The following is a 26,150-nucleotide window of genomic DNA, read 5'->3' on the forward strand; positions in this document are numbered from 1 at the left end:
GAATACGGGGCAGAGCCTGCTCTGAATTTAGGTATGAAGTTACTGAAAAATTTCGACCAGATCTCAACAATAATATTATCTAATATTAAAGGAGAAGCAGCATCAGTGGCAATCCGCCAGAAATTAAGGGAATTTGATGTAACAGGACAACAACAAGAACTAGCCAGAATAATTGAAAAATCCTATGAAGAATTAGGCAGAGACAGTTTGGGAGGGAAACCAGTTAAACCACAACTGTCTGAAAGTCCTGATAATGTCTTTCCTAAAAACACTCCTGCCTCGTCTAAAAAGAAGTGGGAAAATAGCAAACAGCATTCCAAAGACTACCCTTCTCAATCCTGAGGTAGGTCTCCTCAAAAGGAGCCCTCTGAAAGGAGGTATAACCTCAGGAATAGGGATAATTTGAGAAAACCTGACAGATATCAAGATACTGATACACGTTCCTCTCGTACCTTTCAGATATCATCACAGACATTCGAAAGAAGAGGACGGTCAGAGAACAAAAAAGAATGCGTGAAGCCCAAAGAAAATCAACACGTTCAGAAAAATAAACAAAAACCTAAATTCTCCAAGAAGAAGGTAGCAGGTCTTAAGATCAGACATGCCGACGTGATGGCGTTCACGTTGAAGGGAATTCATTGGCTGATGAAGCCACGAAAGGGGCTGTGCAAACGCAATCACTCGTTCAAAAACGAAAATAGACAGTGAAATAATGCTGGCTGTCAATGCTTCAAACAAAGGCAGCGGTGCAGCGTTACCTAAAAAATTTCCACTCATATATAATTGATGCGAACAGCGTTCCATTTGCTCGAATCCCTGGAGTGGGGGATAGGGTAATACCAAACATGGAACGAAGTGCAGCTTTGATTTACGAAGCACATCTGGGAGAGGGTCTGACACATCAGGGGATCTCTAAAACAATTTTAGAACTAAAAGAGATGTACTGGTGGCCAGGAATGAATACACTGATTCACACTTTGATCAATTAATGCATAGACTGCAATAGAGATCGCAGTACAGAATGCCACCAGATACCTAACTATAACATAGCCAGCCCAGTTCAGCCACCATTATTAGACAGCATTAGACTATCTACGTGCAGGCGTCCTCTAGGACAAATGCAATCCCACAAACACTAAATCAAGGTTCCTATGGATGTGGTCTCAGCGCTCGGCTGATGCTGGAACTGTTATAAAAGATTTGTGAGTCTTTATCGGCAAATACGCAATTGGCACACTACATTCTGACCAGGGCCCTGCGTTTAGCTCTCTAACTTACAAAGAAGCCGCCAGTTTGAGCGTAGCATTGCGGTATTCTTCTCCATTCCATCCTGAGGGAATTCTGTTGTGGAAAGAAAAAACCGGGACATAAAGCAGTCTATAACATCTAGGGTATTAGGTTCGGGTGATGGGTGGGTCAAACACCTTTATGGGGTCCAACGCGCACTCAACAACTTGCCAAGAAGTTCTCTAGGGGAAGTCACTCCATACGAAGTTCTATGTGGAACTAGAATGTTGGTACCGGACCTTGATATGCGAGGCAAAGTGATAGAAAATAAGAAATTTAATATCAAAGATCGTTTGGCTGTTTTACAGGACTTAAATGAACTGAGAACAAAACAGAGCAACGTGCTCCTGAAGCCAACCATCACTGAGGAAAAACCGGCCGTCCCAGCAAGGCCTGTCTGGATCACAAAGCTTGGTGATCTAGTCAGAGAAAAGATCGCGGATAAGAAGGAATTTGGGCCTTCATACAGACAACCAGTACCTGTCCTAGCAATCCACGGACGAAGAACAGTACTTTTGCCGCCCCTTGCTGGTAAAAAGGAGAAAAGATTTGTGTCCATCGACCTCATCAAACCACACTATGTGGCCAATCCTAAGCAGTAGGCCAAGTGGACTCCACCAATGTAGCAGACACACTCCTCTAGCTACAATCCAAGAGGTCCAAACTGAAAGACTCATCACCATTGAAGATACTACAGTGAGGAATAAAGGACTAAGCAACAATGCCATGGAACTTATACCTCTTGAGACCCAAATAACACTTCGTCCTGATACACCTGTCTACAACAAAGTAACAAGTGATCAACTGGTTCCAGCGTATTCAACAAATCCTGATACAATTCCAACCATTGACAGAACTGCCTCTGGCTATTTCATGAACTTTGATACGTTTTCTGAGGATCCCAGCGAACCTGAAACGACGCCAGCACAAAGATCTTTCAAAGAACAAGCTACAGATTTTTTTCATTTCTTGAAAAATACATATCTGGTTTCACCATGGATTGAACTATGGATTGTTTTGGGAATATTCTTCTTTCTACTTTGGTTAGCTCTGGTATTAACTCTGGGTATGCTGATAAAAGGAAGATATATTCAAGTGGACACAGCAAGTAAAAGAGTGAACTTATTTCTCCAGCCACAGAAATCATCCCATCGTGAAGCAAGAGACTTGTCAGCAGTGAATATCACAGCCGTTCCTATGCATGATGGTATAGTTTGGGACCAAACCCAATATGACATTTTTGGCCTGACGGAGATTTTGAAGATTCCACATTTATTTAAGATTTCATTGTCACTTTATTACCTTTAGTACCTTTTCTGATGATTGGGACTTCGAGACTGTTAATAACATGATGTCTGATCTAGAGTTGTCTACTGTATTCACAAATCATGAATATTTAAAGGATTCATCGGACTATGAACAAATATATTGTTATAACCACTATGGTCATCATTTCTTGCATGAATTTGCAACACCTAGAAATGTATTTATGTATAACCAATGGGAACATTGTCCCACACCTCTAAAGGGTAGCTCAAAAACTTTTGCAATTAAGTTTCCATATTTTTCAGGCTACAATTTGTCTAAGCTGGAAACGTTTTACTTTAAAAATGTGAACAAGATAGGAACAAAAAATATGTTAACCAATACGAAACAGATTTATTCTGCAGCCTTTATTGCCCAACTGTCTAGACTGTATTTCGACTTTTGGAAAGACAACATTGAGACAAAGACTGTCTGGGGTACAAAAGATTGGCAAGTACAGGGGGTAGAATCTTTATTTAGGGTCTGTATCATCCCTGAGCAAATTATGTTTGTAAATGACACTGTCCAGCAAACGTCTTGCCTTGGATTAGCCAAGATCAAAGACATGAACACACCTGCAAGCAATAGCACTACACAGGGGGAGGTCGACGTACATAATATTTTGCATCACAACTGATCATATCCAGAATAGAAAAAATGGTTGCTCTGGCCCACAGACACAAACAACTGTCAAGATCGATTCCTGAATAAAACACAAGGTTTCACTATCAATAGGCCAGACCCACGCTATGTTCAAAGACAGCATCCAGGGGCAGTAACAACATACAGTGTAGGGAAACTCTGCCTTGACTGGCTACAGAAAGCTACACTGAAGGATGTTAAACAACACTTAACTTTACTTCAAGAAGGCGCAGACCTTGGGGAATTCTTGCTTAAGACCAAGAAAACCGCGTCAAAACTTTTCATAAATGCCGGTATCTACGCTGCTTATAATGAAGCATGGAAGGTTACCCAAGCAGAGACTGCAGAACGAATACGAGAAATTGATTGTATTAATTTAGAGAAAACTCTCTCTGTAGTAGACAATGGGTTAACGACTCTGTCGTCCAGAATAAATTCATTGGACAGCATTGTGTCTTCTGTCATACCCATCATGGAACAAGACTTGGACATGTTGCAACATGGTCAGTCTCAACTACGTTATATCATGCTATTAGGCTGGACGCTACTAAACTTGCATGCAGGCTATGTGCCTTGGCGTTTAATCAACACTACGTCATTGTTTTCAGAATTCAATCTCACTGATAAACAGATCAGACTGGCACAAAGGGGAGCAGACTACACTATGCTGAGCATTGAAAAACTGGAAAAGTTACCATTCACAGTGGCAGAAAAAACAGCTACTGAGTGGATCATACATGGTAAAATAACTCTGCCTGTTACAACTTTCCATTATCAATATTGCCTAAAACATATACCAGTTGGCAAATATGAAAGGTTGGGTAAAAGATACATCAAGACATCCTGGGATTTACCTTACACACCTAGATGTTGGAGTGGGGAACGTGAAGTGTTTCTTAGCGGTGAAAACAGTGAACACACACTAAGCGGTTCTCTCCTTTGTCAGGGTATTAACTTACACGGGCCTGTGATGGTTCCACTACAAACTTATCCTGTCACCTGCAAGGTTCACCGGCTGCAGTGATTAATCCAATTTTTGGCCAACTTTCTAATGGGAGTTACATTATGTTGAATGATCACAACTGCTGTGGCATATTGCCAGGTATTCCATATCTAGTTACGGTTACATCCAGGGTCACTTGCTGTATGCAAGTCTTGTTTCCACAAATAGATACAGTCAGGGAGTCGCCTTTATGGCCTTCACTGAACATCTCTTCTATACGAATTGATACTCTAAGCAGAATGAAAGCCATTCTTTTACAGAAAACAGTGCCACTGACCTCGGCCAGAGAGAGCTATGATCTCCAAGTCGCAAGGACTTCTGCGAGATGCATACCCTTTTGTATACAAACTGCCCTGTACATTTCTCATAAATGTTAGGTCGTATCTTAAACATGGCTGATACGAGCAGTATTGTACATGTATTTAAGAACGTCTGTGCAGGACTGTTAGCACCTTTTCAAGCAGTCCTCAGAATTTTTTTAAACTTCGTGAACTCTGTGTTTGGCGTACTGCCGCTCCTTTTACCACTCGTTGCAGAGATCCTATTTTTGCTCCTACTGCTACGATATGGCAAGCCACATCACCAGCGTCACTCCCAGCACCATAGAGAGAGCTCTCTTGGAGATGAAATGTCGTGAGCGCATCGTCCAAATTTTGGGTTTACCTCGTCTACGAGAATTAAATACCACATGGTTTCTGTCATTCAAAACAATCTGGCAAGATTGTATCTTTTCCTTAGGGGTTTATTCATGACGTTCCGATGCCCGACTTTTACGTCAATACAGGCATTCCTAAACACCTTCAAGGTATAAATATACCTGCACTTGCCCTGGCAAACCACGGTTACGGCCCGATCCAGCTCGACTGCCTACTTGTGGTTCGCCACGGCAAGTTCGGAAGGAAATCGAGTTCCAGCCTGACGCACTGACCAGACGCTGTCATCCTCTTCGCAGAGAATCCAGCTCCAGTGTTTCTGACTTCCCTTGCGGGGTGTTAGATATCGAGTCTCAGAAAAGAGATTCCAACCTCGCACATTCTAAGGTATGGAGCAGACTAGAACTTAGAGAAACTTTTGGCAACTCTTGGCAAAACTAAAACTATAGCTATAGCTAGCTATACTTTAGAAAGCAAAAGGCACACAATTGATGGACGGAATGCAGAACAAATCCAAACATTCACCCCCAGTCAAGAGATCTGGGTTAAATCCATCATTCTTTTACTCACCATGCCACCCCAGTTTAGACCTGGCCATGTGCAAATCAGTCTTGACCCTGTGCCTCATGGGAACAGTCCAGCCCGAACTGCCAAGCCAGGTCCTCCCTGGACTGGAAACAAGCATCCTAGGACTGGTTTCGGGGTTTCACCCCTCTTCAGCCAGGACAGCTTGATTCCAGTGGCACAGTGAGCCCAGGACCCACGTCTGGGCATACCTGGCGCACTTAGGGCGAGAAAGCAAAAGACACACAATTGATGGACGGAATGCAGAACAAATCAAAACATTCACCCCCAGTCAAGAGATCTGGGTTAAATCCATCATTCTTTAGCTCACTTCACCACCCCAGTTCAGACACAGCTATATGCAAATCAGTCTTGACCCTGTGTCTCATGGGAACAGTCCATATACTAATCATTGTTCTATAGATAAATGTTGCCAGTGCTTAAAAGTACTGCAGTACGTGGTACGTACTGCCTGCTTCACTTACTCAAATATCTCAATAAATGTTTAAAATCCAATGGGAGAGAGGGAGATAATGAGCACTGTTGAGGCCAGGTGCACCTAGATGTTGGAGTGGGGAACGTGAAGTGTTTCTTAGCGGTGAAAACAGTGAACACACACTAAGCGGTTCTCTCCTTTGTCAGGGTATTAACTTACACGGGCCTGTGATGGTTCCACTACAAACTTATCCTGTCACCTGCAAGGTTCACCGGCTGCAGTGATTAATCTAATTTTTGGCCAACTTTCTAATGGGAGTTACATTATGTTGAATGATCACAACTGCTGTGGCATATTGCCAGGTATTCCATATCTAGTTACGGTTACATCCAGGGTCACTTGCTGTATGCAAGTCTTGTTTCCACAAATAGATACAGTCAGGGAGTCGCCTTTATGGCCTTCACTGAACATCTCTTCTATACGAATTGATACTCTAAGCAGAATGAAAGCCATTCTTTTACAGAAAACAGTGCCACTGACCTCGGCCAGAGAGAGCTATGATCTCCAAGTCGCAAGGACTTCTGCGAGATGCATACCCTTTTGTATACAAACTGCCCTGTACATTTCTCATAAATGTTAGGTCGTATCTTAAACATGGCTGATACGAGCAGTATTGTACATGTATTTAAGAACGTGTGTGCAGGACTGTTAGCACCTTTTCAAGCAGTCCTCAGAATTTTTTTAAACTTCGTGAACTCTGTGTTTGGCGTACTGCCGCTCCTTTTACCACTCGTTGCAGAGATCCTATTTTTGCTCCTACTGCTACGATATGGCAAGCCACATCACCAGCGTCACTCCCAGCACCATAGAGAGAGCTCTCTTGGAGATGAAATGTCGTGAGCGCATCGTCCAAATTTTGGGTTTACCTCGTCTACGAGAATTAAATACCACATGGTTTCTGTCATTCAAAACAATCTGGCAAGATTGTATCTTTTCCTTAGGGGTTTATTCATGACGTTCCGATGCCCGACTTTTACGTCAATACAGGCATTCCTAAACACCTTCAAGGTATAAATATACCTGCACTTGCCCTGGCAAACCACGGTTACGGCCCGATCCAGCTCGACTGCCTACTTGTGGTTCGCCACGGCAAGTTCGGAAGGAAATCGAGTTCCAGCCTGACGCACTGACCAGACGCTGTCATCCTCTTCGCAGAGAATCCAGCTCCAGTGTTTCTGACTTCCCTTGCGGGGTGTTAGATATCGAGTCTCAGAAAAGAGATTCCAACCTCGCACATTCTAAGGTATGGAGCAGACTAGAACTTAGAGAAACTTTTGGCAACTCTTGGCAAAACTAAAACTATAGCTATAGCTAGCTATACTTTAGAAAGCAAAAGGCACACAATTGATGGACGGAATGCAGAACAAATCCAAACATTCACCCCCAGTCAAGAGATCTGGGTTAAATCCATCATTCTTTTACTCACCATGCCACCTCAGTTTAGACCTGGCCATGTGCAAATCAGTCTTGACCCTGTGCCTCATGGGAACAGTCCAGCCCGAACTGCCAAGCCAGGTCCTCCCTGGACTGGAAACAAGCATCCTAGGACTGGTTTCGGGGTTTCACCCCTCTTCAGCCAGGACAGCTTGATTCCAGTGGCACAGTGAGCCCAGGACCCACGTCTGGGCATACCTGGCGCACTTAGGGCGAGAAAGCAAAAGACACACAATTGATGGACGGAATGCAGAACAAATCAAAACATTCACCCCCAGTCAAGAGATCTGGGTTAAATCCATCATTCTTTAGCTCACTTCACCACCCCAGTTCAGACACAGCTATATGCAAATCAGTCTTGACCCTGTGTCTCATGGGAACAGTCCATATACTAATCATTGTTCTATAGATAAATGTTGCCAGTGCTTAAAAGTACTGCAGTACGTGGTACGCACTGCCTGCTTCACTTACTCAAATATCTCAATAAATGTTTAAAATCCAATGGGAGAGAGGGAGATAATGAGCACTGTTGAGGCCAGGTGCACCTAGATGTTGGAGTGGGGAACGTGAAGTGTTTCTTAGCGGTGAAAACAGTGAACACACACTAAGCGGTTCTCTCCTTTGTCAGGGTATTAACTTACACGGGCCTGTGATGGTTCCACTACAAACTTATCCTGTCACCTGCAAGGTTCACCGGCTGCAGTGATTAATCTAATTTTTGGCCAACTTTCTAATGGGAGTTACATTATGTTGAATGATCACAACTGCTGTGGCATATTGCCAGGTATTCCATATCTAGTTACGGTTACATCCAGGGTCACTTGCTGTATGCAAGTCTTGTTTCCACAAATAGATACAGTCAGGGAGTCGCCTTTATGGCCTTCACTGAACATCTCTTCTATACGAATTGATACTCTAAGCAGAATGAAAGCCATTCTTTTACAGAAAACAGTGCCACTGACCTCGGCCAGAGAGAGCTATGATCTCCAAGTCGCAAGGACTTCTGCGAGATGCATACCCTTTTGTATACAAACTGCCCTGTACATTTCTCATAAATGTTAGGTCGTATCTTAAACATGGCTGATACGAGCAGTATTGTACATGTATTTAAGAACGTGTGTGCAGGACTGTTAGCACCTTTTCAAGCAGTCCTCAGAATTTTTTTAAACTTCGTGAACTCTGTGTTTGGCGTACTGCCGCTCCTTTTACCACTCGTTGCAGAGATCCTATTTTTGCTCCTACTGCTACGATATGGCAAGCCACATCACCAGCGTCACTCCCAGCACCATAGAGAGAGCTCTCTTGGAGATGAAATGTCGTGAGCGCATCGTCCAAATTTTGGGTTTACCTCGTCTACGAGAATTAAATACCACATGGTTTCTGTCATTCAGAACAATCTGGCAAGATTGTATCTTACCTGTTCTACGCTGCCTGCCCTGCGGTGAAGAATGCATGCTAGACATCTGTCTAACACTCCAATCAGTCATGCCTACGGATGTCGATACTCTGCTGGACCCAGTAACGGCCCATGCTCTGTGTTGTCCCCAGCGGCTACCAATCCTGATGACGGCATTCATTGAGGTTTCACAGATGCAAATTGCTGCTGCTGAGGTACGAGAGGAAACATCAGGCACGCAGGTAACATCCGATTCGAACATTGCTGATGCGACCAATGCTGAAGGCGATAATTCACATCTATGTGCAGTTAATCTTCTAAACGAGGTATTCCAACTGTCACCTACAACGGTAGATGACTTTTTGTCTACAGGATTAGAAGATTTCATGTTTTCTCCAGGCCAAGACACTGACTTTTAATTCAGGCACACAATGTTCCGATGAGACTCTGAATTTGGCCTTCGTTCTTTTCAAACAAGGGACTAAATTTGGAACTTTATTCCTATGATTAATTTTTTTTCCCAAATTTGTATTTTTTAGCATTTTTTGGCACAGTAATCTGCTTATAGTAGAACTATTCATAGAGAACAGAATTCTTTGAAAATCTTCCAAGGACATTATGCCACCTTGTCATAAACAACAATTGATTTATGTAACCTGATAAGAAATGGTTTCGGCCCCTTTTCTTCTGTATTAATGAGCCATTTCATCAAATGTATATATTTATGATTCAAACTTGTAGGAGTTTTTCAAATACATGCATATGCTTAGAATGAAATATTGCTTTTAATATATACAGCACCTTATGCATAGCAATGGTTTTGTAATGCATTTTTAGGACATATGTTTTTAGATATGTTTTAGCGTGTTTTATATGATCATGCAATACTTTCTTTTAGACATGTTTAGTATGTTTAGGATTTAGTAATGTCGTTCATATGAAACTGGAGTGGGTGTTGTGTGTAGATTTAGATTCCGTATATAGGTTTCCCGATTTATGCCCTTATATAGGTACAATTCATATTGCCCTTATTTAGGAATAGAAAATCCAGCCCTTATTTAGGCATTGTCCATGCTATCCAAATACAGGCATGGTCTCCTACATCCGACAATCCACGTCACAACGAGTTCTTGGAAAACCAGACTCTTAAGCCTTTAGGATTTCCCTTGCTTGGATATTGATTTCTCCAAGAACTTATTTAGTATGCTTGAACATCTATTCCTTAGGGGTTCATTCATGACGTTCCGATGCCCGACTTTTACGTCAATACAGGCATTCCTAAACACCTTCAAGGTATAAATATACCTGCACTTGCCCTGGCAAACCACGGTTACGGCCCGATCCAGCTCGACTGCCTACTTGTGGTTCGCCACGGCAAGTTCGGAAGGAAATCGAGTTCCAGCCTGACGCACTGACCAGACGCTGTCATCCTCTTCGCAGAGAATCCAGCTCCAGTGTTTCTGACTTCCCTTGCGGGGTGTTAGATATCGAGTCTCAGAAAAGAGATTCCAACCTCGCACATTCTAAGGTATGGAGCAGACTAGAACTTAGAGAAACTTTTGGCAACTCTTGGCAAAACTAAAACTATAGCTATAGCTAGCTATACTTTAGAAAGCAAAAGGCACACAATTGATGGACGGAATGCAGAACAAATCCAAACATTCACCTCCAGTCAAGAGATCTGGGTTAAATCCATCATTCTTTTACTCACCATGCCACCCCAGTTTAGACCTGGCCATGTGCAAATCAGTCTTGACCCTGTGCCTCATGGGAACAGTCCAGCCCGAACTGCCAAGCCAGGTCCTCCCTGGACTGGAAACAAGCATCCTAGGACTGGTTTCGGGGTTCCACCCCTCTTCAGCCAGGACAGCTTGATTCCAGTGGCACAGTGAGCCCAGGACCCACGTCTGGGCATACCTGGCGCACTTAGGGCGAGAAAGCAAAAGACACACAATTGATGGACGGAATGCAGAACAAATCAAAACATTCACCCCCAGTCAAGAGATCTGGGTTAAATCCATCATTCTTTAGCTCACTTCACCACCCCAGTTCAGACACAGCTATATGCAAATCAGTCTTGACCCTGTGTCTCATGGGAACAGTCCATATACTAATCATTGTTCTATAGATAAATGTTGCCAGTGCTTAAAAGTACTGCAGTACGTGGTACGTACTGCCTGCTTCACTTACTCAAATATCTCAATAAACGTTTAAAATCCAATGGGAGAGAGGGAGATAATGAGCACTGTTGAGGCCAGGTGCTTCGGAAGGGTTAACTCCCGTTAGGTTGATATTTCTATGTGGCGGTGGGTCTGAATTCTGTAGTTTTACATCAAAATGCATTAAGAAAAGACTGAAGCACAAAGAAGATAAACGAAATCAGCTTTGAACTGTTGGAGTAACAACTTGTAAACATCGACACCTGAATTTATAAATGAAGTAGTCGTGCCAAAACAGCACCGAAGTCCCTGATTTTATATAAAAACAGAGCTTTGGACAATATCATTTCTAGCTGATAAGCAGTGTTTCTCTCCATTTGTTCACCTACCTGGCGTGTTCCGCAGTTTGGTGCTTACTGCAAATGATTGCCACCGCTTGTGACAGTTCTACACTTAGTTGCATTTTAATCCCTGGACAAGATTAAGTCTTGAACATAAAGTACACAACAATATTCACAAGGAACTCATTTCTAGTAGATGATCTATAGTTTGCGACTTCAGTCGTCGCTCTGAATTAATCACAATTATATATTTCAAATATGACCTTATAAAGAACGCAGTATCAATCATATAATAACATTCATAATGAGCCCACACAAAGCCTTTTTCCTTTCGGAATATACCTAACCTCAGCCGAGGTAGGTATTTTTAATCTACAGTTGTCTATATCACAGACTCATTGTAAAAAATACATATACAAAAAGATTCATTTGTTCTTAACATTTATAGTGATTTAGTGAACTATTATAGTGATATTGTGTGAAAAGTGAAAAAGGACTGGAACGGTTATTGGAAAATTATACAAGGACAGACTTAATACAATTTACAATAATTTAGTCAGAGCTGTCTCTTTTCTATGTTGTCGACGGCGTTTCGACCCACTCTAGATACGGGGTCTCTTCAGGACTTTATTTCTGGGGACTAAACAGAAGAAGGAAGTATAACTGTATGGAATAAACCTTAGTAATGTAGTATTAATGAAAGGAAATCGGGCTTAAAGGGCAAGGATCATAGCTTACCAGTATAACGCATGCAAATGTCCATGTAGGATCCAGTATGTGGTTGGTAGGCTGAATGAAAAGGAATATATATCCTGACCTGTAATCAGGGAATAAAGTATTTCAGTTCTTAAACTAAATTCAATTAATTGAAGTGGTCACCCAGATGAATTAAAGGGTCAAACTTACTGTAATCTTTTTTATCAGAATCTATCTGATTAATAATTGTGTCTTCTTTGTGTGATAGGAATCTTCCAAAGTATAGATTCCTTGCGAGAAAAATCACTCAAGCACTGGCCCTCTATAACAAATTAGATGGGGGTTAGCGCGTGTCCTATATATTTCATTGTTGTAGGGCACGCCATTCAAGAATATTCATTAAGCGCTAGACTTACTCAATCTCAGTCACCTGTCCTCTTGATAGAGAAGGGGAGGGGGAATCTTCTTACATTAAGGTTCCTTCAATCAATAATCACTTCAGGGTGCTGATCCACTGAAATAAATCAAACGGGGGTTAGTGCGAGATCTCCAACTTCCAATATTATAAAGTACAAGATCTCAGTATATACATTGGGCGCCACACTTACTTAATCTCAGTCGCCTGTCTCACAATCGAGATGCTTCTGTGATGAATCCAGCCGGCAGAATACCGCTACGTTACCCGGAAGTCGGAAATCCCTGTATATATATGACCTGCATTTCTCACGAACTGATTGACGGCGGACTTGGCAGCCATCTTATAGTGGTTCTATGGCTCGTCTAAATAACCAATGCACTATTTTTATTACGAGACACCAGACATGCAGTACGCGCTGAGTCTTAATAATTCACAGTCGCCTGTTTCACAATAGCGCTGGTCTCATACTAACGTTTTGGATTGCTATTACCAGTATATTATCGGAACTTGTGTGGTACATATTCCTAGGTAGCCAATTGTGTGACAATATCGGCGGCCATCTTAGAAACTTTTTTTTTTTTAACTCTATCCTCTGTGTACAATATACAACAACTGATGACAAAAGGTCTAATCAGATATATAATTTTTTTCTTTCTAATATGTAGTATTTTTTCAATTCTAAAACTAACGCAAACCTCAAATTTTACAATCTTATTATTCAATTTGGAATGCTATACACTTCACAGCATACAGGTCTATTGATAATATATACAGTGACATATTCAATTAGCAACATGAGGCATAAATGCCATAAACAGACAAGTATTAAGTACAATGTTTCCAAATCGAAAATTCAGTGTGCTATATTAGCTAATCAATCTGGATTCATCTATTGGTCAACTATACATAATACAAAGTGCCAAGTATATACAGTGAAAATAAAAAAAAAATGTATCCAATATTCTTACATCGTTATTCTTCCATCCACAGTCGTTTAGGAATGTATCTACAAACCGATTGTTATTATGTATGGTTCAATAGGATTATATTGGATTATAGAGAGGCTACCCTGTATGTAATAATTCTCATAACGTTACCATTGTGTATATAGTTCTTATTATACTTTGACAGAGCCCTGTCTATTCATAAATGTAAGTGAGAATGATCAGTGTAAGCTTATAAATCTACGCCACTCTTCAAGACTATTCAATCCCTCACGTATGGATCCACACTTGTCGACCTGTGGGAGCTGGTAATGACCATAATTCTTGTATGGTTCTTTTATTGTGGTGTATACTGGTATCCGAATGGACCAGATGGTCTCTAATGTTTTTGCCTTTTTTAAAGGAAAACATAGGCATTTCGCGGCAAGAGTCAAGAGTATTTAATGTAGACCAATGTCTTTTAATGGTCTTCTGTATTTGTGTGCTCAATGGACAAAATGTGGTTACACACACACTTTTTTTCGTACTTTCTCTAGTCGTCTTATCTAGCAGCACCTCCCGGGGGCGGAACCAGGCTCTTTTCATCGAGGTTTTCAGTAATCTTTTCGGATAACCTCTCTCACGTAATCTGGAGCTCAATATATTAGCTTCCATGAAAAAATCTTCCTTTTCTTTACAATTTCGCCTTAGCCTCAAAAATTGGCCATACGGTAGCCCATCTCTAAGTCGCAAACTATAGATCATCTACTAGAAATGAGTTCCTTGTGAATATTGTTGTGTACTTTGTACTTACCCGGTTCACAGGGACATGCGGGTTGCTCTTGTTACTTATGATATATGATATAAGTCTTGAACATAGCCACAGGGTTGTGGGCTTCTATTCACAGTGAAATATCTACTTGCCACTGTCAAGATGAAAACATGGATGATAGAAAGTCAGAGGCACTGAAACCTGTGATATCTGCTCTGTACAATATAAAACCCAATCTGATGGGAGGATTTTATTAAAGCGCCCACCACCCTGCTCAAGAGGCAAATTCAAAGTATCACATGACTATGTAACAACACGCAAACACACGCCCCACACACTCATCCCGTGATGGTAAAACCAGATCATGAAACAAACCAAGGGGCATATCAAAAAGGGCTTTATCTCTGCTTTTTTGGCTTTAAAAGCCAAAAAAGGAGAGATAAAACTAGCGCCCTATCAGCAACAGGGTGCTAACACGCAAATTCGCATGTTAGCACCCTTTAACTCTACGCTTCCCCTTGCATCTCTAATGAGATGCACAGGGGGCGTTCCAGAGTAAAATAATAGGAGAAATGTCGCTAAGCGACATTTCTCCTATTATCAAAGATATCGCTAACCCTGTTAAAGATAAAAAAAAGCAGCGCTAACCGCGGTTAACGCTGCTTTTTTACGTCTGGTATTTTTCTGACTTAGCCATGATATCCTATGGAAGGTGGATATCATGGCTAAGTATGTCTATCCCTATCAGCAAGCTAATGCCAAACCTTGTGGGATTATCGCTGTATTTCCAGCGATAATCTCACAATTGGCAGCTTGCGCTCTGCATTTTATCGCTTTGGAGATAAGCGTTGCTAATAGCACGCTATCTCCACGATAAAATCCAGAGTTGGCCGGCGATAATTATCCTCATGCTAAGAGCGATGAGCGATAATTATCGCCGGCCCTTGCTGATATGCCCCCAAGTCAGCCAAGGAATCCTTGTAAATATATATTGAACTCACCCACGTGTGTGTCAGCTGGACCCGCTAAAGATGCCCCCGCCTTTATCTGAGTCACCGCCGTCAAATCCCAGAAAGCTGTTCGCAGCTATTCACACGTGTGTCTGCTATAAAATGTCTCTACTTTGGTCATCTACGCAGAACTCTCACGTCTAAAGCCATCCTGTCCCCACTAATTATCAACCAGAGCCTGGTTGCACCATACGTCCTAATATTGGCACGAAACTCTCTCCAGTGACACGTGGTAACGTGACAACAAAACACAACAGAACTGTTATCGCGCTGTGGAGAATATTTTGTTGACTGCAGTAACATTAACATACAGTCCTCTCTTAGAAATGTTCTTAAAAGGCAGGGAAGATTACTCGTGGAGATGATTGGTTACATGCTGCCCCAGTGCACTGGAAATACATGTTAATAAGGGTCACAGAGATGGGATTTGTCTGTTGCACTTGGCAACAGGTATACCGGACACCATTTAGGGAGAGGAAGGTAGCTCGAGATGACAAAAACATACATTAAAGTACATTTGAAAAAACACAAATACTGGCGAATCGCTGTCATGTCAAGGAATATATGAACGGTTTAATGGCCCTGTAGCATATAGAACAGGTTTCAAAAGCGGTAGAAATAAAAGCAGCTGCCTCGTCAGACTGGCACTTAGAGATAAGGTACAATGCTCCGAATCCATCATCATTTCGCAAGGCTATATATACACCAAATGCCTTTCTTTACCTTGCTGCGTATTTCGTGTTTTATGAGGTGCAATAGTCCGTATGATTGTGCCCTTTGCTCCTTTCTTTTTCTCTCCAATACATGAATATAAATTGAACAGTATTTAGACGTCTTGAGCTCGATTCTCTCCCAAACAGATGTGATTTTTTTGGGGGTGAAGTGTTATTTTTTCGTTCACTTTTGTACTGCGCCCTGTTCCCACCCACAGTTGGAGTGTGCTAAATGAATGTACATAAACAGAATATGCTTCCAGAGGGCGAAAGAAAAGCACTTGTGACTTCAGAGGCCATTATGAGCTTCGAATCCCTGGTTCGAGCGGCGCTTGGGTAGGTTAACGGCCCACCCCAGTATTACCTAACACAACACTAGAATCTTGGTGTCCTGGTAGCGCAGCGAACGCGGACAGAAGCAGGGGTTTACACTTTAATAGGTTACCATTGACACATGTAGAGATCGTTTCCCACAGTAGTATACGTGGTAGGTAACAAGTGCACCCACCACATTGTGTAGATAGTTGACATCTCAATAGGTCCTGAAGAATTGCCAAGGATCACTAGGACCACGAGGCATGAAACATGTTGACCACCATAGATGAGCATTGCTAAGCTGAACCCTCATGTCAGCAAGCTGCCACTCTGTTTATGTTTTTAACCAAGTGGATAGCCATCCCCAATAAAGTCTTATTTTTGACTATCCAACTTGTTTTAATCACTCGCACTCACTTACGTCTACACCACTAGACCCCTCACACGCACTGCACCATACGGCCAGAAACAAAAGATCTCCACTAAAGAGCCCCTTTATGGGTGCCCGTCGGGTACTGCAGCGCCGACCCGACGAGGAGCAGGTCCATATGATGAAGCATGACACCTAGCTTGCTTGGTGTGTGAGGACCCTAGTTCCGACAAGAGGAACTCCTCTCCTCTTATACACGGTCTCCTTTACACATACACTCTCTCTCTCTACCCTGAGGAACTGCATACTCTTCATTTTTGGCACGTATGCTGGATCTCTCTTAAAAGCCCATCAGTCCCCTTAACTGATAATATAAACTTTGAATCTATGCTGCCACCATCCAGGGAATGGCTATTTAAGCACAGAGGGCCTGCTTGCCTCATTCATTTGAGGAAGAAATTCAGTCTCTCTTTTACTTCAACAGATTGTCCTTTTGTGGTGAACTGGGTTTCCCTAATATCCAATTCCTCTATTCTGATCCCAGTTGAATTACTGATTTTGCATCCAACTGCAGAGCAAAATAAAACTTTTCCTAGGGCACAGCTTCTGGCCTGTCTTACACAATGCATTCTGGGAACAGCAGTCCTGGGCCCGTTCTACTGACCCAAACAAACCAACGCTTAGGGCTGAACACTGAGTCGTTGGTGACAAGGGGTCATCTGATAACGTTTCGTCAGGTAGCGCCCCTCTCGCTTCCTCTCACTATAGTGAGCTGGAGGAGCAGGGGGAGGGGCACACTTCGTGCCACATGATTGTCAACATATGGGCCAATTGATGCCGGGTGCGAGCGTTTTCTGTTTTCACATGTGCAGGTCACTGTTGGATGCTGCTAAGGAGCATTGCGCTCACCGATGCGCTTCACCCACAATGGCCCACGAACCACTAGATGGCAACGAATGCTGATCATTAAAAATGCCGGTATGGTGAAAGTTTATGCAACTGTGCCAAAGGGTCCGGGCATGCTACTGTCCACAGCAGCCCCTCCAAAACCAGAAAGGAGCGAATCATCCGCATCAGAGCCCTCTCTTGAGCATCCTGTCAGTGGGAGGGCTGGAGGCCACCCTCTCCTGCCATTTTCCACACAGTAAGGGGTAGGGGCTCTTTGGTGTTCCGTAAACACATTGACCCACATCTACTGTCGGGAAGACCCCCTTGGTGCTCATGCCGGATTCCTTTCCACGCCACGGCAGTCTGGATGCAGCTCATCTTGTGTTGTGTGTGCTCTCGAGGGAATACAGACCAGCTCTACTCTGTATGAAGTTTTGCTTCATCTCTCGCAGCTGGGGTACTGTAACACCCTCGCAAACCACCTCGGAACTGGTAAAGAATAAGCACGTTCAAAGATCTAAATTGCTTTAATAATACTGTGACCTCGAGGCAAACAACATAAGTCCGAACGGGCACTTCCATCTTTCTCCGTATCCCAGCTAGCTGATTATTAAGGGGAATAAAAGTTTTAAAACTGCCAATGATCCCTTCATTCTACTGGAACAGGATCTGCAATGGGCTGCCAGGCGAGACGTGCTGCACAAACGGAAATAAGCGGAGCAAATAACCTGGAAAGCGCGATGCCCGGCTGCTGAACGTGCGTGTTTACAGAGCATGGATGTGTATTGTGTCCACCGAGGAAGGGCTGCAGTCCCGTGTTAAAGAATAACGGCGGATTACAGCACAGATGAGGGTGCTAGAGCCAGGATGTGGGTCCAGAAATATATCATGTCCCCGCCTCTCGAGATCGGCCCGTGGCTCGTTGACCCTTAGCGCATTCACGCCTGGAAAGTTATATAAAGCGGACTAAGGAGTCCAGCCTGGGCAGCTGCTACCTCCGCTGGCGTGCGATGAGGCTGACTTCCAGCCGAGGGGAGCATGAGAGTCACGGCTGTTATGGAGGAAGTGGGAGGCTGCTGAAGTTTGCAGGCAGGGTCGAGCCGCGGGTCTCCCAGCGCCTGGTGACGTCACCTGTAAAACGCTCTTTGTTGTGACTCCGGCAACAGCATCCCAGACACAACTCCAGGGGGTGTTACTGTATCCACCTTCGTGAGCGGAGGAGACGGGGGAGGACGCTGTCCAGGGGGAAAGATCGCAGCGGGAAAACTGGTATGCGGGGCACAGAGTGGCAAGGAGCTGTGAACAAGCTTCCCTTCAAGTCCCCCCCAAAAAAGAGATCCACACACAAAAAACAGACATGAAACGAATGCAAGAATCTCATGTAAAGGGGCCAATAGCCAGAGGTGTGCCCAAGAGGGAACAAGCATTTGCAATGCAATAGGTCTCGCATTAGGAAAGTTTGAGCTATTGGTATTGTAAATGCCAAATTTTGTATTTATGTGTTGGTTTTGAAAGTAGCTAAATTAATAGCTTTGTCATTTACAATTCCAATAGTTGTAACTTTCGCAAATGTGACACTTATAGCATTTGTAAGGCAATATGTGTTGTATTTACGTGACTTAGATGTATTGATATTACAAATAACAATGGCTTTTATTTTTTTAAAATAATTAATACTTAAATAAAAGTTATTGTAATTTATAATGGCAATGGCTTAAACTTTTGTAAATAACTTTTGTGAAGATTATGTTTAGTGTATTTTATTGTGACGAAAATCCAAGAACAGAAGTGAAATATTAACATCTTTTTGTGACATTTGTAATAAAGTTTGAAACATTGAGAGAACATATTTGAACCAGTTGTTGTTGAATGGTTGCACAGATTGATGCTGTGGTGGCGCTGAGTGATGTTGTGGTGGCGACGAGTGATGCTGTTGTAGCGCATAGTGATGTTGTTGTGCCCTGAGTGATGCTGTGGTGGTGCTCAGTGATGCTGTGGTGATGCGAGGGAGGGTGATAGATAGATAGAGGGAGGGCGATAGATAGATAGAGGGAGGGCGATAGAGAGAGGGCGATAGATAGATAGAGGGAGGGTGATAGATAGATAGAGGGAGGGCGATAGAGGGAGGGCGATAGATAGATAGAGGGAGGGTGATAGATAGAGGGAGGGTGATAGATAGAGCGAGGGAGGGCGATAGAGTGAGGGCGATAGATCGATAGAGGGAGGGTGATAGATAGAGGGAGGGCGATAGACAGAGTGAGGGAGGGCGATAGATAGAGTGAGGGAGGGAGATAGATAGATAGATAGATAGATAGATAGATAGATAGATAGATAGATAGATAGATAGATAGATAGATAGATAGATAGAGTGAGGGCGATAGATAGAGGGCGATAGATAGCTAGAGGGCGATAGATAGATAGAGTGAGGGTGATAGATAGATAGATCGATAGATATATAGATAGATAGAGTGAGGTTGATATCTAGATAGAGAGATAGAGTGATGGCGATAGATAGAGTGAGTGCGATAGATAGATAGATAGATAGAGTGAGTGCGATAGATAGATAGATAGATAGATTAGATAGATAGATAGAGTGAGTCTGATAGCTAGATAGATAGATGGATAAGATAGATAGATAGATAGAGTGAGTCTGATAGCTAGATAGATAGATAGATAGATAGATAGATAGATAGAGTGAGTCTGATAGCTAGATAGATAGATGGAGTGATAGATAGATAGAGAGTGAGTCTGATAGCTAGATAGATGGAGTGATAGATAGATAGAGAGTGAGGGCGATAGATAGATAGAGTGAGGGCAATAGATAGATAGATAGAGTGAGGGCAATAGATAGATAGATTGAGTGAGTACGATAGATAGATAGTGTGAGGGCGATAGATAGATAGATTTTGTGTGATAGATAAGTATTTAGAGTGATGGCGATCGATAGATAGCTAGAGGGCGATAGATAGATAGCTAGAGGGCGATAGATAGATAGAGTGTTATAGATCGATAGATAGCTAGAGGGCGATAGATAGCTAGAGGGCGATAGATAGAGTGTGATAGATAGATAGATAGATAGATAGATAGATAGATAGATGTGTGGTCTGTGTGAGAGGGGGCAGTGTTTGTGGTCTGTGTGAGAGGGGGGCAGTGTGAACTTTGTTCATTTGTTAACTAAAGTTATACAATAATTCTAATTTAAGCACAAAACACCTAGCACCAATAGACATTAACCAACGAAAAAAACCAAAAATCTCCTGATGCGTTTTAGAAAGTGTGTGTGGTCTGTGTGCGAGGGGCCAGTGTATGTGAAGGACCAGTTGCAGGGGACTTGCGAGGGCAGACCTCAAGACACAGAGAGGCGCAACAGAACAAAAGTGCTGGTAGTCGAGAGAGTGATCTTCATCAGAATGTAAGCAGGAAAGCAAAGAATGAAAGTCATACAAAAGCATACGCGTTTGGGTGCGTAAAGTAAATAATGAAACACACATTCAAAAGTAAATAAATATAAGAGATGAATGCAAAGCACAGAGGCAGGAGGTCAAGTAGTAATTCACACAGAGCCGAGATTCCGGAAAAGTTGCGAGAAAGAGAAGGCGGGGCGGAACTACACGGAAGGGGAGAGATGCGTGGGTGGAGATAGGCCTGTGAGAACGCGCTGCGGAGACCAAAGAAAAGGTTTGCGACCATATGGAGAGTGAGGGAGTTTGCAGCCTGGTGGTTTGAATGCGTGTGGCAACAGAGGGAGAGCGCGGCGCTCGCGCGCCACAACATTTTCAGACCACAACGTCCACGTGAACTTTGTTCATTTGTTAAATAAAGTTAAACAATAATTCTAATTTAAGCACAAAACACCTAGCACCAATAGACATTAACCGATGAAAAATACCAAAAATCTACTGATGTGGTTTAGAAACGTTTTTGTTAAAATTTAGAAAAGGCACCTACTGACATCGTACGAACTAGGGGGCAGTGTGTAAGAGGGCAGTGTGTGAGGGGTAATTGTATGAGGGCACAGTGCGAGTGTGTAAGGGTGCAGGCTGTGTGTGTGTGGGGGTGTAAGGGTGCAGTGTGTGTGACCTAAAGTACTGTGAGTGGGTAATGTGTGAGAGCAGTGTATGTGGGGGCAGTGTGTCAAGGGGTCAGTGTGTGAGGAGGAGTCAGTGTGTGTGGTTTGTGTGAGAGGGGGCAGTGTGTGTAGTCTGTGTGAGAGGGGGGCAGTGTGTGTAGTCTGTGTGAGGGGGTAGTGTGTGTAGTCTGTGTGAGGGGGGTAAGTGTGTGTGGTCTGTGTTGGGGGTAAGTGTGAGTGGTCTGTGTGGAGGGGTAAGTGTGAGTGGTATGTGTGAGGGGGGCAGTGTTTGTGGTCTGTGTGAGAGGGGGGTAGTGTGTGTGGTCTGTGTGAGGGGGCATTGTGTGTTGGTTAGTGACTTGTCAGTAAACAGTATTTCTATTTTCTTTAAAGGCTGTATTAGTATTGAAAAGAAATACACAATCTGACAGTGGCTCACGTAAATGACTGCAATGCCTTGGAAGTAAACTGTATTCTTATTTATTTGAGGGTGAGGGGGTGCAGAGTGTGAGGGGGCTAATGTGTGTAGGGCAGTGTGTGAGTTGGCATTTTGTGGGGTCTAATGTGTGTAGGGTAGTGTGTGAGGTGTGTGTAGTCTGTGTGAGAGGGGGGCAGTGTGTGTAGTCTGTGTGAGGGGGTAGTGTGTGTAGTCTGTGTGAGGGGGGTAAGTGTGTGTGGTCTGTGTTGGGGGTAAGTGTGAGTGGTCTGTGTGGAGGGGTAAGTGTGAGTGGTATGTGTGAGGGGGGCAGTGTTTGTGGTCTGTGTGAGAGGGGGGTAGTGTGTGTGGTCTGTGTGAGGGGGCATTGTGTGTTGGTTAGTGACTTGTCAGTAAACAGTATTTCTATTTTCTTTAAAGGCTGTATTAGTATTGAAAAGAAATACACAATCTGACAGTGGCTCACGTAAATGACTGCAATGCCTTGGAAGTAAACTGTATTCTTATTTATTTGAGGGTGAGGGGGTGCAGAGTGTGAGGGGGCTAATGTGTGTAGGGCAGTGTGTGAGTTGGCATTTTGTGGGGTCTAATGTGTGTAGGGTAGTGTGTGAGGTGGCAGTTTGGGGGGGTCTAATGTGTGTAGGGCAGTGTGTGAGGTAGCATTTTGTGTGGTCTAATGTGTGTAGGGCAGTGTGTGAGGTAGCATTTTGTGTGGTCTAATGTGTGTAGGGCATTGTGTGAGGCAGAACAGAATAAAAGGATAAAAGTGCTGTTTTTAGAGAGAGTGACTTTTTGTTTGTTTTGCATGAGAATGTAAGCAGGAAACTCAGACAAAAGCATACGTGTTTGGATGCGTAAAGCAGAACACAAAGGCTGGAAACTATTGAAGACAAGGGCAGACAGCAAAACACAGAGAGGCGAGACAGGATAAAAGTGCTGTTTGTGGAGAGAGTGGGTGCGTAAAGTGAAATAAAAAAAAAACATGCAAAGTAATAAATATAATAGACGCATACAAAACTCATAGGCACGAGGTCAAGTAGTTAGTCGCACAAAGCCGAAAATCTGAAAAAGATGCGAGAAAGAAAAGGCGGAGGGGAACTACATGGAAGAGGAGAGACGCGTGGGCGGTTAAAACAAAAAATAAACATTCAAAGTAAATAAATATAATAGACGCATGCAAAACTCATAGGCACGAGGTCAAGTAGTCAGTCACACAAAGCCCAAAAAAAAAAAATGCGAGAAAGAGAAGGCGGGGCAGAACTACACAGAAGGGGAGAGACGCGTGGGCGGAGAGGAGCCTGTGAGAACGCGCGGCGGAGATCAAAGAAAAGGAGTGCGACCATATGGAGAGTGAGGGGGTGTGCAGCCTGGTGAGCTGAATGCGTGTGGCAACAGAGGGAGAGCGCGGCGCGCACGCACGAAGTGTCTGGTAGAAAATGGAAGCTGTAAAGAATGCGCGTGGTTGTGGCATGAACTGTACGCGATCCGCAGGTAGGTAGACTTTCCGGACTGCTTACTATAATCTCGCCTATCCTTCCCTGCGGGATAGAATAGACGAGACCTAAAAATGTAAGGGGCACATGCAGAGGTATTTATATAGCGCAAATCCAGCTGCACAGTGAATGATGGAGCACTGTACATGAATTGGGGCTTTACACATTTGCATTTCTCAATGTGTGTAACCACAGAAAGCGGTGCCAATTTTGTCAGAGCAAGTTTTGGTTTGGGGATCTTCACTGGGGAGTAAAAAATCAGAGCACGGCTGGAACAAGTGGTGATAAATAGCATGGTAAAACCCACATCACAGCTGACTTTTCTGAAATTTTCTGGCTAATGTTTGAGCCAAAATGTCACTTGGCCTCTGCGTAGGATGACCATATATCCAGAACAGCCTTGTTTTTTCATAATCGGCCCTGAAAAATGTCAATAAATTTAGCAAACCTCCCCGGTTATTACAGAAGGTTGATTGAACACAAAGGGAGGCACCTTTTCATGTGCTCCAGTTCTCGATTTAAACCACCTTATCAGAAAGCAACGTCATTAACTCACATGATACTGTGTGCAAAAGTGAAATTTATTTATGGTTAGTGCCTCATTGTCTACGTTTCTATGCGGGTGAGCATGGCCAATTAAAATCATTATGAACCCCTGGGCCGATACAAACTTGTAGCCTATGTTCATGAATTAACTAATTTTTTTGTTTTCGAAATCTGGTCACCAGTGCTTTAAACTGACAGGTACTGGCCAGTACTTGTTTAATCTGAAAGGACTTCGCACAGCTACTTAGAAACCTTTACTGGGAGAGTAACAGCACTTCTCAGGAGTAAACAGGCATTGTAAATATGAGTACCTGCACGTTTATATTTCCGTTTAACGCACTGATGGTCACCCAACCTCTGCCTAATTGACTAACCCAGCGGAAGTGGCGAAAGACAGCCCGGCTGGAAGCCTCGTGAGGGTTAGCTGGTACATTATTTATGTAGCGTGCCTTATGCCCTCAGTGTTGTGCAGTCTGTAAAAATAGTACACGATGCAGACCGCAGGATATCCAGCTAAAACGCTCTGAAATCACAGCAATCGAAAACAAACGTGCCGCCTGCTGTGGCACGTGGCCAGAAATACTATTTGACTTACCATGCAGCAGAGAAGGAAATAACAAGCGGACGCGAAAGTGAAAGTGATCGCAATCGCGATCAAACTTCAAAGCGGCCGTGCGGCCGCGAAAGTGAAAGAAAACGAATGCTTTCAGGCTGCCAAATGGTGCGCGCGCCCGGAGCACATGCACTGTAGTTGGCGGCCTGAAATGCACTCGTTTCCACTTCCAAAAGCGCTTACTATAAGTCTCGCCAGGGCAGCGCTAAAGCGCTGTCTCAGGCGAGACCTAAAAAGGAGGGACATAACACACGCTTAACAAATAGCAAGAAGCAGATAAAAAAAAAACGGGAGAACGAATCGGAAAACAGAGGCGGAGCCTCCCTCACTATACTGTCTACAGCATCTCTCGACGAGACAGCGCATGCGCTGCCTGGGCCGAGACCTAAAAACGATGCTTCCTGCTAGCATAATATTGGCTGACTGACGTTCTATCGCTACTCAAGACTCTGCCATTTCTCATTTCTGCCGTCATCACTAATTTGTGGGTTTCTGGAGCACGCCGTTTCAGTTCGTTTCATTCAATGTGTTAGATTCTGTAAAATAAGCATTCAAAAACGTGAGGACTTTCTAACGCTTTCTTGTGAACAGGGCCTTGACTTTAGCTGAGATTAGCTGCAGCAGGTAGGGGGAGGCTTCAAGAGAGAAAGAGGAGGAGGGGGAAGGTAGAGAAAACGACCAGAGAGAGAAATGCGAATGAGGAGAGAAGGAAAGAGAATGGATGGATGGGAAAAGAGATTGAACAATTAGACTAAGGGAGTGGGGCTGGTTTGAGCATTTTCAGTATATTGTTCCCCAGTCCTGTCCTCCTACCAGGCGAACTCCTAAGAAAGTTTGGGGCACTGCACTTTTTTTAAAACAGAAATTAAGCACTGGGAGGTAGGTACATTCTGCAATTACACGCACCTCTTTAATCACCTGAGCTGCACCGCCTGCATCAAGCACGCCTATAAATATAGGTGAGGTGCTCCCTTCTCGCGCAGCCCACCAATCCGCTGGCACACTAATTGTACCCTGCACATAAACAGGTCGCGAGGCTTGCAACAATGTTGCTGAATTCCATTCAAAGGGAGCAGCACTTTCCATGCATTTAATCCATCATAATCACTATGTCCAAACAATCCATTAACAAAACATTCTGCTTCAGAATAAGGCGGATAAAGACATCTCAACAAGTGATGCTCACTGCTGCTGCTTCAGTGCTGCTCCGGATTGAGGCAGTCAACGGGCCACCTTCGGAGTGCTCCTTCTCTTTTTTGCATATTTATATAGCGCAAACTCGACCCGAAGGTATTGGAGCGCTTTACACGAGCACCGTATTTACATTACATATTCAGGCACGGGGAGACTAAGGGGCATATTATCAAGACGGGCGATACAATTATTGCCGCCTTAGCGGCAGAAAACTGCAGCTAAAGCGGCGATAATGGGCTTGATAATATGCTCTATGGAATTCCAATTGAAGCCCATGTTAGATGTCCTTCACATAATATGTATCGCCTGTCTTGATAATATGCCCCTTAGTGATTTGCCCAGAATCACAGCATGTGGACGCGACCTCGAGGCTCGAACCCTGGTTTCCAGCACTAAAGTCGGCAGTCTAGCCGA

The sequence above is a fragment of the Triturus cristatus genome, chromosome 12, assembly GCF_964204655.1.
Source record: "Triturus cristatus chromosome 12, aTriCri1.1, whole genome shotgun sequence".
Taxonomy (NCBI): domain Eukaryota; kingdom Metazoa; phylum Chordata; class Amphibia; order Caudata; family Salamandridae; genus Triturus; species Triturus cristatus.